This window comes from Crocodylus porosus, unplaced genomic scaffold, assembly GCF_001723895.1.
Source record: "Crocodylus porosus isolate Cpor-Errol unplaced genomic scaffold, CroPor_comp1, whole genome shotgun sequence".
NCBI classification, from domain to species: Eukaryota; Metazoa; Chordata; order Crocodylia; family Crocodylidae; genus Crocodylus; species Crocodylus porosus.
In genome coordinates this window covers 38,696,852-38,708,061 of record NW_017728906.1, presented here as the reverse complement: position 1 = coordinate 38,708,061, position 11,210 = coordinate 38,696,852, and the positions used below count along the sequence as shown (strand labels likewise).

The following is an 11,210-nucleotide window of genomic DNA, read 5'->3' as shown; positions in this document are numbered from 1 at the left end:
ATAGTCCCCCCACACGCGTGGGATGCGCGCGCCCCGTCACGCACCGAATCTTTTTTTTCCCCCGTGTTGGAACCGGCGGTTCGGGCGGGAAAGGGCAGGACTTCAAAAAAAAAAAAAAAAAAAAAATTCAACTGACAAAATGGCGACGGGACGAGACTGTTGCTATGGAAACTGTCAATCACACCGCCCAGCGCCCCGCCCCTGACTCCGTTCTATGCTAGGAGGGGAGGGCAGACCGCGCTGACGTAGAAGGGAGGGAATGGGGTGAAGGCGGGGCTTGGTCGCCTTGGTAACTACTGGTGCTCCCTCGCAGTTTCCCCCCTCCCCTTGGCCCAGCTGTCACGTGGTGCTATAACTTTGGCGGGCGCTGGGCGGGTGCTGCAGGCCGCTGGGAGTGGGGTGGGTAGGGGAGTCCATCCGTTACGCCCGGCCCGCGGCTGGGTGGGTGCACAGGCACTTGCGGGAGGACCGGCGCTGAAGTGGGCTGGGCTACAGTGCGAACACACAGTTGTACACTCCCACACTGTCACAAGTACACACGTTCTCATGCACACTGTCATGCACTCTTCTATAGAGTCACACTCACAGTCATGTGTGCACACACACTCAACTGTCCTGGACACATGCACACACACACCTTCTCATGCTTGCACTGTAATGTATGCTTACATGCACGCTTGCTGTCACACAGGCTTACATGCTCTCACAGTCATGCGCATGCACCCTCTCACACATGCTCACACACATGCTATGGTGCAGGGGGAGCAGATTTTCTTAGATTGCAGGGACCTTGGAAGATCATCAGGCCTGCACCAAGCAGGAAAGGTAACTGGGGGTCAGGTGACCACAGCAAGGTGACTGTCTAGTCTCCTTTTGAAGATTTCTAGGGTAGGTGATTGCACCACCTCTGGAAGGAGCTTATTCCACAGTATGGACACCCTGACTGTGAAGAAGTTTTTCCTAATAATCCTAAAATTTCCTCACTGGAAGGAGGAGGCGTCTAAGCTGGGGAGTTTTCACTGGGGAGTCAATGGGCCTGGGAGGATGAAGTAGGATGGCTGAGGCACTGGAAATGTGAGAGGAGAAGAAGGTGTTAGTCTGGCGAAAATCAGGCGGCAATGGTCCTTCACTGGGGAAAACCAGAGGAAGTAGCAAAGCTAGGGGAAATGGGAATGGATAGGAGTCACAGGTTGAAAAGGTGAACCATACCAGCAGAGAGTGTGGGAAGATCTACGCAGCAGAAGCAGCGGTTTCTGCTACTACTGCAGAACCTTGTGTGTGCAGGAGTTCTGCCAGTAAGACTTGATAGCATAGATTAGGCCCATGTATAAGACAGGCAGATAAGAGGTAGATGGAAGGTATCTGCAGGGGGAGAGGTAAAAAGACGGCTGGGGACATTGACTGGGGTGTGCCAGTGCTCCTGCTGGGACGAAAGGTCCCTGGCTAGAGAGTTTTGCCCCTCCACTTAGGGTCAGACCAGTCACCAGATTTGGGGTCGGGAAGGAATTTTACCCTGTGGTAAGATTGTAGGGGTTTTTGTCTCTGCCTGTTGGGGGCAGGGGCCCTCTTTCTAGGATCTCTTGAGCATATTTTGACATCATCATTCACAGAAGCAGGGCATTGGCTGTCATTGTTCCCCCGCTTCACCTGTGGCAGGTTAGGGTGTTAGGTCTGTGCTGTATCAGGGTTGATAGCAGTCTTATGTAGAGTTTAGATTATGGATTGTATAGGATGGTTTGATATGGGATGATTCTGCCTTAGGCAGGGGGTTGGACTAGATGACCCCTGAAGGTTGCTTCCAGCCCAATGTTTCTATGATTTCTATGATTCTTTTCTATGTCACTGGGAGAAAACAGGTGTCAACATTGGGAACTTACTGAATTTGTCTGTTCTGCTTTTTACTGCAGGGTTTCACATTTTCCCATTAAGAAGTGAGGGTACCAAGACAGAGCAAGAATCCTTTTCTTACCCCTACAAGGCTTTTGGTGTGGGATATGCTTTCAAGAGTCCAAGTTTCACACTTGGAGAACCTGATTAAGTTGTGGGGAAGGAAAGGGAAAGGAATGTACGCATGTATACACTTGTTCATGTCTGTACCTCTACTTTTAGGCACCAGTGGGAATTGGGGGAGGCTCTGTTCCTCTGGGGCACCGCATGGGGTTACTAGAAATAATGTGCACAAATTGTTAGACAGCAGGTTCAGGCTGGGCATCAGGAGACATTACTTTACAGTTAGGGCTGCCAGGCTCTGGAATGGGCTCCCAGGTGAGGTGGTACTCTCTCCTACCTTGGGGGTCTTCAAGAGGAGGATGGACAGATATTTGGCTGGGGTGATATGATCCCTGCACCCATTCCTGCCCGGGGCAGGGGGTCGGACTTGATAATCTCTTTAGGTCCCTTCCAGCCCTAAGTACTATGATACTATGATCTACCATTAGTGACCTACTATAAGAAAAAAAGGAGAAAAAGCAGAATGCATGAAAGAAAAAATGGAATGGAAGCGAGAGAAATGGAATAAGTTATATTTCTAAAATATATTGAATGGAATGGCAATATATATAAATATATGCAGTATATAATAAAATACACAACTATTTTATTCCTTTAAATTACTGTAGATGTTGCAGCACTGCCTTTTTTCTTCGCCACACCTGATAACCTTAGGTCTAGTCTGCATGGGGAAATTTGTACCACTTTAACTTAAATCAGGTTTAAAACTGATTAGGTTGCACTGGTACAACCATCTTCATGGACAATTATTTTGTTTGAGTGACATTTGAAATCAATAAGGAACAAAGTCAAAGTACACCAATCTGAACAGGAAGGGGCGGGGGATAAAAACAACTCAACCCAAAACAAGGTTGACACACTTGGGTTTGTACCCAGTTAACCAAACTGGTTTCTGTTCACACCTTAGGTTAAGCCAATACAACTTTCTCATAGACAAGCCCTAGTGCCTATGTGAGCTAGAGTACCAGTTCCCTCAGAAGTCAGATCGGGCACCTGTCTTTGGTTTTTGCAAATCACACTCTGAGAATTCTTAGGCTAGTAAATATTGCGAGAATATTCCCTGTCCCATAATGATATATTAAGGCGCTTGTACACGTGATGGTTGTCAGGGTGTACACATGATGAAAATGTCATTTGTGTGGCTTAATGGTGTCACATATTACACGTGCAACAGTTTTGGGGTTTGCATCATTGTAAACTACATCCAGATGTAGCGTAGTTTGCAACAATGAGTTCCAGCTGTCAGCTCCCCTGCACACCCCCGCTCCCCAACCTTGCAAAACTATTCGCGCGCACACACACACACACACGCACACACGCACACACGGCAGGCTCCACAGAAAAAAAGAACTGGGTCCCCAGCCACTTCTGCTTTCAGCAGGTGCCTGAAGGAGTCTGATCCTTTTTTTTTTTCCAGTGCAGTCTGCCTGTGTCTCCCACAGCTGTGGGGGGCAGCTGCCGGCAGGCCAAGCAATCCCACCTTAACCAAGTCGCAGACATCTTCAAGGTAAAGCATCTAACCCTCAAAGCAGAGAACAGAAAGTGGAGGAAGGACAAGGAGAGAAATCCCAGTCTACAGCCTGTTCTCTCCCACAGAAGGACCTATAACTTCTGTGGACATATATGTGGCTCAAGAATTGGACTCCTAAGTCATCTCAAGACCCATTAATGGGCAGTGGTAGAGATTCTCAAATAAAGGGATTGCTAACAACCAAGGGAGAGAGTATGAGAGCACTGGGGAAAGAAAGAAGCCTGCTTGCTTTAGCAAGTGAGAATGCATATAAACTCTGCATGCTAAGCCAACAGAGCATGTCACATGTGGACTAGGTTTTGGGACGTGTGTGTGTGTGTGTGTGTGTGTGTGTGTGTGTGTGTGCGCGTGCGCATAGTTTTGCAAGGTTGCGGTGGGGGGCAGAGGCTGCATGTACCAACAAGTTTTTAGGGAATTTTCATGGGCTTGGCATTTACCATATTTGAGAGAAAGGTGTTTGTGTGATAGTGAGTGAGAGCCACTGAGTGACTTTGGGGGTTTGAGGCAAAACTGTGCACTATTTTGGGAGTGGTGGGAAAGGAGTCTGAGCATTTATGAAGAGGTAAGCAGCACAAAAAGTGAGAAGGAGAAAAGAATAAAAAGTTATGAATAGGGAGCAAAAAAGATCATGGAAAGGAGTGGCATTATGCTGGGAGTTGAGTGAAACCTCATAGAAACAGGTAGACATAATAAAAGGGGGATAGTGGGGAAAGGAAAAAAAGGGTTAACTAAAAAACAAGTTATGGAATAAAATAGCTGAAACAATAAGAACTACTGCTCAAAACACAGAGCACATACAAGTAGCTGAGCAATGTGGGTGCAGTCCAGACTTAAGGGGGTCTGTGTATTCTTCTGGTGGAGTTGTGTGCATGAGAACGGCAGGAAAGAGGCAAAAAAGATAATGCAGCAAAGAAATACAAACATCCAGATAACAACTTATAACACATCCCTGAGGAAAGGTACTGTTTTCAAGGCAACAGGAATATGCATACCTTATTTGTAAATACGCAGGATTGCATCTAAATCACTATAGCTCTATCTTCATTTTCTTCTCCTAACAGAAACCACCCCCACAAGATACTAAATATTGTTAATCCCCTGCTGTCAATTATGCCTTTCAATGGATTACTTTTTTTTTTTTTTAGAAAGCCTAAAATCACAGTATGTACCGCTGCTGTAATCTATTTTTCTTCTAACTGGTTTTATACTTGTAACATTGATAATATTTGAAATCCAAAAGCATATCCACACTCTTGTTGTCATACATGAAACCTATGGTAACAGGAGTGAGGTAGTGGGCAAAATAAACAGGGCCACTGAGACCACTGTCCTGTGGCATCTAATGTTCCTATCAGTTATGTCTTAGGTGTGGTCAGCAAAGAAATTCCCCACTGTAAATGCACCTCTTCAATCTCCAGTTTCTCAAAATTGAGGCAATACTATCCTTAATCATTCCTTCCCTTCCAGTTTGGTCACAAATGGCTTTTTAATATGAGACCCTTTGCCTGTAGTACATATTTCTGCACTGCTTGGTACTAATTTTTGTCGGTGATTGTTTTCCAATGTATTTCAGGACTAATTTTTCTTGGTGTTTGTCATTTTCCTCAGCGGACCACTAGTCTGTTCTGTCTGACACTTTTTAAGCCCAGTTTTTATCTCCAGCCCCTTATCCCACTACCATGTTTTTACTAGATTCACAGCACAGTTCTTGATTGTAGGCACTGACATTTACCAAGCAGTTTATGGTTTTCAGTTTAGCACCTCTCGGTATTATTGGTTTGTCATGTACTTCCTTTGACTTAGCAATATCCCTTCTTCCTTCCTTTATTTCAGGTATGCAATTCCAAAAGGAAGGAAAAATAACTAGCTGTAGCGTTATCAATGAGGCATTAGTCTGAGATTCATGATCATGCTCATTTAATCATTTGCCAAGTAGAACTGCAGTGGGGTCCGTTCAAGTATGAGCACCACCAAGTTCTCTACAAGGCACATTAGGAAGACTTCTGTAAGTTTTAATCAAAGCTGGCCTGCCTACTTGGAAGATTAAACCCCATGCAAGAATGGGAGGCACCAAGAGAGGGCCAGTTTTCCCCAACATAGCCCTGACTGACAAACTCTAAAAACAAGCCTATTTTTCTTTTCTACAGTTTCACATTCGAAGCGAAAAAGAGAGCAGCGTATGCTCAGCAACCTGGCCTGATCATTCCTGATCCCTCTCTAAGGTTGTCATTAAAGCCCTCGACAAGAGGTGGTGGTCTCATAAGTGGATTCTATTTATATGACTGGAGCAAATTTTTGTGTTATTTTTGCATCAGTGCAGATGCTTATGGCCTGAGACTCAGCACCTTGAGCACAGTGAGCCTTGGCCACAGACCTGGACAGGACTCTAAGCAGACAGTATCAGTCCCTCCTGAAGCACATACAAGCTCCAGGATGTCCTAGACAGTAGCATAATTACTTAAGTGCATGCCAAACGAGGGCCGGAGTGATAAGTATCCTGCAAAATCATGCTATCTCAAAAAGTAAATAGTAGAAATAGAGGGGTCTAAGACTGGTGATGAATAGAAAAAACATGGAATAAACTGGATTTCTAATATGGAGAGTAGAATAATCAGAGGAGAAACAATAGATGCATGCAGAATAATGAAGGGTGCAGAACACAGAATATTTTTATAACAGAAAAAAGTGGACAGCCAATTCTTTAAACTTGATAAACGTGAAACTTTTTTTAACAAACTGCATTGTTATACAGGGAACCCTTTGCTAAATGATATCATTGATGGCAGGCAAAAACTTATTAGGAGCCACTAAAAGGATTCGATGTTTATACTTCTAATGAGCACATTCTCCATTTCATTAACTAGACTAGGTAGATCAATAGTTTAGAAAAAGAAGTTGTAAATGCTGTAACTCCTTCCAGGCATAAACCAACTTCTAACTGATAGGAATTAGGAAGAAAGGACCCCTAGGGATAACTTATTCTGTAATTGCCTATTCCGGCATGGCTTGAATTTTGCTCTATAGTCTCTGGTAGTGAAACCTCTGTAAAAGGGAGGATACAGAGCTGTGAGAGTTGCTATTGTGCTCTGATCAGAATAACAATTCTTATCTCCTTATTGGCCAGTTTCCACTTATTTCATCCATTGGCTCATTTGCCTTCCTTTGGCTGCAGGCACAATTTACAAGTTTGTATGTTATGTTTGATGTTAAATTGATCTTAGCACTCTGGGCTCCTAGTCAACAGGTCCACCTCAGGATTTTTTCTCTCCCCTCTCAGCCTAACAGAGAATCAGAAGTTGATTTCATATCCCTCTACTTTGAGAATGCATGTCTACTCAACAGAGGATACCTACCTGTAGTTTGAAGTTAGAGGACTGAAAGGTTGAGAATGCCTCCAGTTCTACCCAACACTAAGCACTCAGAACCAGATTTTTGCTGACATAAGCCAGCATTTTCCTACCTTGTTCTAGATTCTAGAAAAGTCTTCTTTCAGTATTACATGCCTGTGTTTCCCATACTCACAAACTGTACGTCCATTTCCTGGCTGAAGATTTTTCCCAGATCAGGGTCTGCATGCAGCCCAAGTCTACTGTAGCATATATGAGCTGGTCCTGCCCCCAAATAAAGGCTCAATAAGCCTGTTTCCACCAATTCAAGCCACACATTCAAAAATATGCTGTATTCTGTATGCTCACCCTCCATTTTCAGGCATTTGTTTTTTCACTCTTAAACCATATGGAGGAATTAAGGAGAGTTCTCACTGCCTCTCAAGGGCCATCATGTCCCAAGAACCCTCATTTAGTGACCTGATTATTGAGAAGCTGCTTGGGTGCATTTTTTCTCTTGGGCCTTTCTCTTGTCTTTGAACTCCAACCTTCTTTCGGCACCATTGCCATAGTGCCCTGTTAGGAAGTAGCAGTCATGATTTTGAGTCATCTTCAGAGCCTCACTTATACACATGAGGTTGGAACTGAAAACCAGCACTGCAAATTTGCATGGGATTAGCAACCCTTTGAATCAGAAGCTCTTGGAATTGCTGGTGTCAGTGGGACTTGCTGAAGCTTACCATGCTGTCCTCCAACCTTTGCACTGTACGCTCAACTCTTGCCTTCATTATTAATTCCTCCACGTTTACCATCTGTACAGACTCAGGCTGACACTTATGGGTACCACATGTTGCTGGCCTCAGTTCCATAGTTCTTCCCACAAGAACAAAGTATTTTTGGTACTGGGGTCAGGGAAAGGAAGAAAGCAGAAACTTTCAAACAAAACAAAACAAAACAAAACAAAACAGCAGCATAGAATGGTAGGAGTAGCCTTCTTACAAGCCTGTTCTCTTTATATGCGTTCTTTAAAGTTGGGTGCTACAGTCTCATATTCTTCCCTTAAGCTCTTAAGGGAATTCCTGCAGATTCTAATTTCCACACCTCCACAAAGTTATTGCCTCTTTTCATTTGGGAAGCTAAGACATGAAAATACAATGATTGTGCCATCCCCATCTTGTGTCCCAGAGGATCTGCACTATTCATCACACTTGCCCTCACAAACCAACTACTTTGGGTTCTGCTGATTTTCAGTACCATGCTTGTAGCCTACTTGATACTATCTAATGCAAAGCTCTTACTCTATGGGAAATTCCTGAGACAGTAAATAGTAGGGAAAAAATCAGCCTTTAGCAATTTTTGAAGCTTATCCAGTGATAAAAAAGTACAATTTCTTTATTCAGTGGTTCTACAGCAGAATACAATTCATTTTGGCTGAACTGAAAACTTCTTTCCTGATGTCAGGTGGTAGCTTCTTGTCATACCTTTGGGAAGTATTGTCTTTGAACTTCAGACAAATGATACCTGCAGCATCTGACTGTACAAATCTGTCCAAGAAAATTCTTATAATTATATTCTTCTCCCATATCAAATAAAATTTCCTGATAGGACAAATATGCTTAGGCAAATTTTCAAGACTGCCCACCTAGAAAAGTTACCATACTTAGAACCATTTAAAACTTGAACTACTTGAAGTAGACATTTTATATCTATGCACAAAAGCAATGTAAACAGTTTCCAAGCATGCCAAATACTCATTTGACTTGCTTTCATCAGAACTAGGCATTGGTTTAGATTGATCTGTTTCAGACAGTCCTGTTATAATGTTAATGTAGACCTGCCAATTCTACAGGTTTCAATTTTAGATTGCTGGGGAAAAAACCCATCAGTTTACAGGTTTGTTTCTTTAAAAAGAAACCTTTTTGGTTGCTTTATCCTATTTTCCCTGCCTCTAGGAGAAGCAGAGCCAGTTACAGCTAGTGTGGTGAGCAGCAGAGTGCTTCCTCTTGCCCCAGGAGCAAACAAAAATACCTTTTCACAAAAGGGAAGAAGGATACAGAAGAAGTTAGCTCTTTCCTTCTTGGACAAACAGGTCTGTTCTTCCATCCCTTCTTTTTTTCAATTCTGTCTATGCAATACCAGGTAAAATAATTACTTGATATAGGGGTGCTAAATGCATAATTAATTGGTTAGGGAGACAAGGTTCCCTAGGTTGTTGTGATATCTTTTATTACACTATCTGAGTAGTTGGAAAAAAGTTCTTGGAAAACTTTTGGGCGCAATCACCCTTCTTCAGATATAGGAAGTCAGCTGTTCTGAGCCTCTAAGGAATGAAAGAAGCTAAAAGTGTGACAGGATATCAGTGAGAATATAAATAGGTGGAAATTAGGAAAACAAAAAATAGAGCAGGGAAGGGAGGGAGTGACAAAGCCAGGGGGGTGAAACAAAGGTGAGTAAGGGAGACTCAACAGTAGTAGTAATTCAAGGTAGAAAAGAGGCTGACTGTGAAAAAGTAAATAGCTGTAATTTAGGAAGACAAAGGGCAGAAAAGGAGGGAAGGAGAGGGGAGGAAGGTGGGAAGAGAAGTGTAAGGATCAGGTCTGGCAGGTATCTGGTGGATCACATGTCAGGCAGGTTATAAATCCAATATCTGTATTGAGTCCATGATTTTTTGTATCCAGTAGATTTATGAAGTGAAGTTTGTAGGTTCATCGATGAAAGGTGTGTTGTAAATTCTCTTTGAGGATTAGAACTGAGAGATGATAGGGGGAGTGATTGTTTTGTGAGAAATGTGCCCCCACAGGTAGTTGTCTTTAATAGATTTTCGGTGTGCATTCATTCTGGTGCACAGTTGTTTAGTTTCTCCTACATATTTTCCATCAGGGCATTTGGTGCACTGGAAGAAATGTATAACATTTCTGGAGGTGCAGGTGTAAGATCCAGGAATGGTGATGGTTCTGTTGTGGAGTGTAGTAATTGTGGGGGTGATAGAGATGTGTTGCCAGGTTTTGCATTTTTTGTCCTGGCATGGTCTGGATCTATTAGGTATGGTTTGGGTCATAGGGAGTTTGCTTCTGGTGATGAGGTTGGAGAGGTTTGATGCTTGTTTAAAGGCTAGGATGGGTGGTTCTGGAAAGATCTCTATAAGAACTGGGTCATCTTCTAGTATGGGTTGCAATTGTTTGAGGATTTTCCATGTCGGTTCCAGAGTATGTGTCACAACTAATGGTGTGCAATTTGTGGGGATTCTCTTTATGTACTGTAGCAAATCTTCATGTGGTATCCAGGTGGCTCTTTCAAAAGTGTGATCTGTCTCTTGTTGGCTGTATCCTTGTTGGCTGAAGGCCCTTTTGAGATTTGTGAAGTGGTGATCAGGGATATTCTTCGCAGTGCAAATTAGGTGGTAATTAATTAATTGATTATGCACTCCATGGGTTGAGGTGGGTCCCTGGTATGTAGTATTAACATGTTTTAGTTTGGGGAGTAGCTGAAAACTGTGCCATCAGGTGGTGCTTTATGGAAATGTGTGTGATTTTATGCTGATGTGCAATTTCATGCAATCTACATTTTTGTCACAAGAAGTTGGTAAGTATGCCAGGGCAAGTGGCACTAAGTCAGTTTATATAATCTTCCCCCTAATGTCCCTCAGTACTCTAGGGGCTTAAAAAAAATTAGCCACAATCTCCAGTCACTGTGGGTGCTTCTACACAAGACACTAACTGCGTGGTAGCCTAATAACTCTGTGCAGTAGCATGCTGGGTAAAACCCATGCTAATATGGTATTGAGCGGTATTAGGCTATTGCACAGTTAGTGTCTGAAAAAACCTATGCACCAGCACTATTGCACAGTACTTAATGCACAGTAACTACAGCACATTAATGAATATGTAGATGTACCCTGTGAGTAGTAGCAGGACCTATGAGATATACCCCAGGATGTACAGCAAACTAAGCAGTTTGGAACAGCTCTAATTTGGACAAAGGACAAAACTACAATAGTTCACAATACAAGTATCTATATACTGATTAGAAACATCTAGAACATTTACCTTTTCCAGCACAGCAATAACTTTATATAATTAGGAACTCGGTGCACCAATGACAGTGAATGACTTGGTAATATTTTTTCTGGCTCAAACATCAATCCTCTGAACTTATGTTAAAGATTATATACACTCGGGTATAGACAAGGTTTTTAAACAGATATTATTTGAGTTGGCTTCCTCTTCAGCATGTTTAACCAACTTTTGCTTAAAATGTTTTGGGCTTTGGAGAGATTTCTACATGAATGATCTGTCTATTATATAGCTAAATGGTATGACTATAGCATGCAGGTATGTATCGCA

At 42.9% G+C, this 11,210-nt stretch overlaps 1 protein-coding gene across 1 annotated transcript in view; it reads right to left on the bottom strand.

Moving 5' to 3' along the window:
• The window catches only part of DYRK1A (dual specificity tyrosine phosphorylation regulated kinase 1A), a 129,541-nt gene extending 129,429 nt beyond the window's left edge, over positions 1–112 (bottom strand). Inside the window, exon 1 of the mRNA XM_019528928.1 lies at positions 45–112. The gene's annotated coding sequence lies outside the window, so the exon portion shown is untranslated. The remainder of the gene's footprint in view (positions 1–44) is intronic.
• Positions 113–11,210: the final 11,098 nt, after the last annotated feature.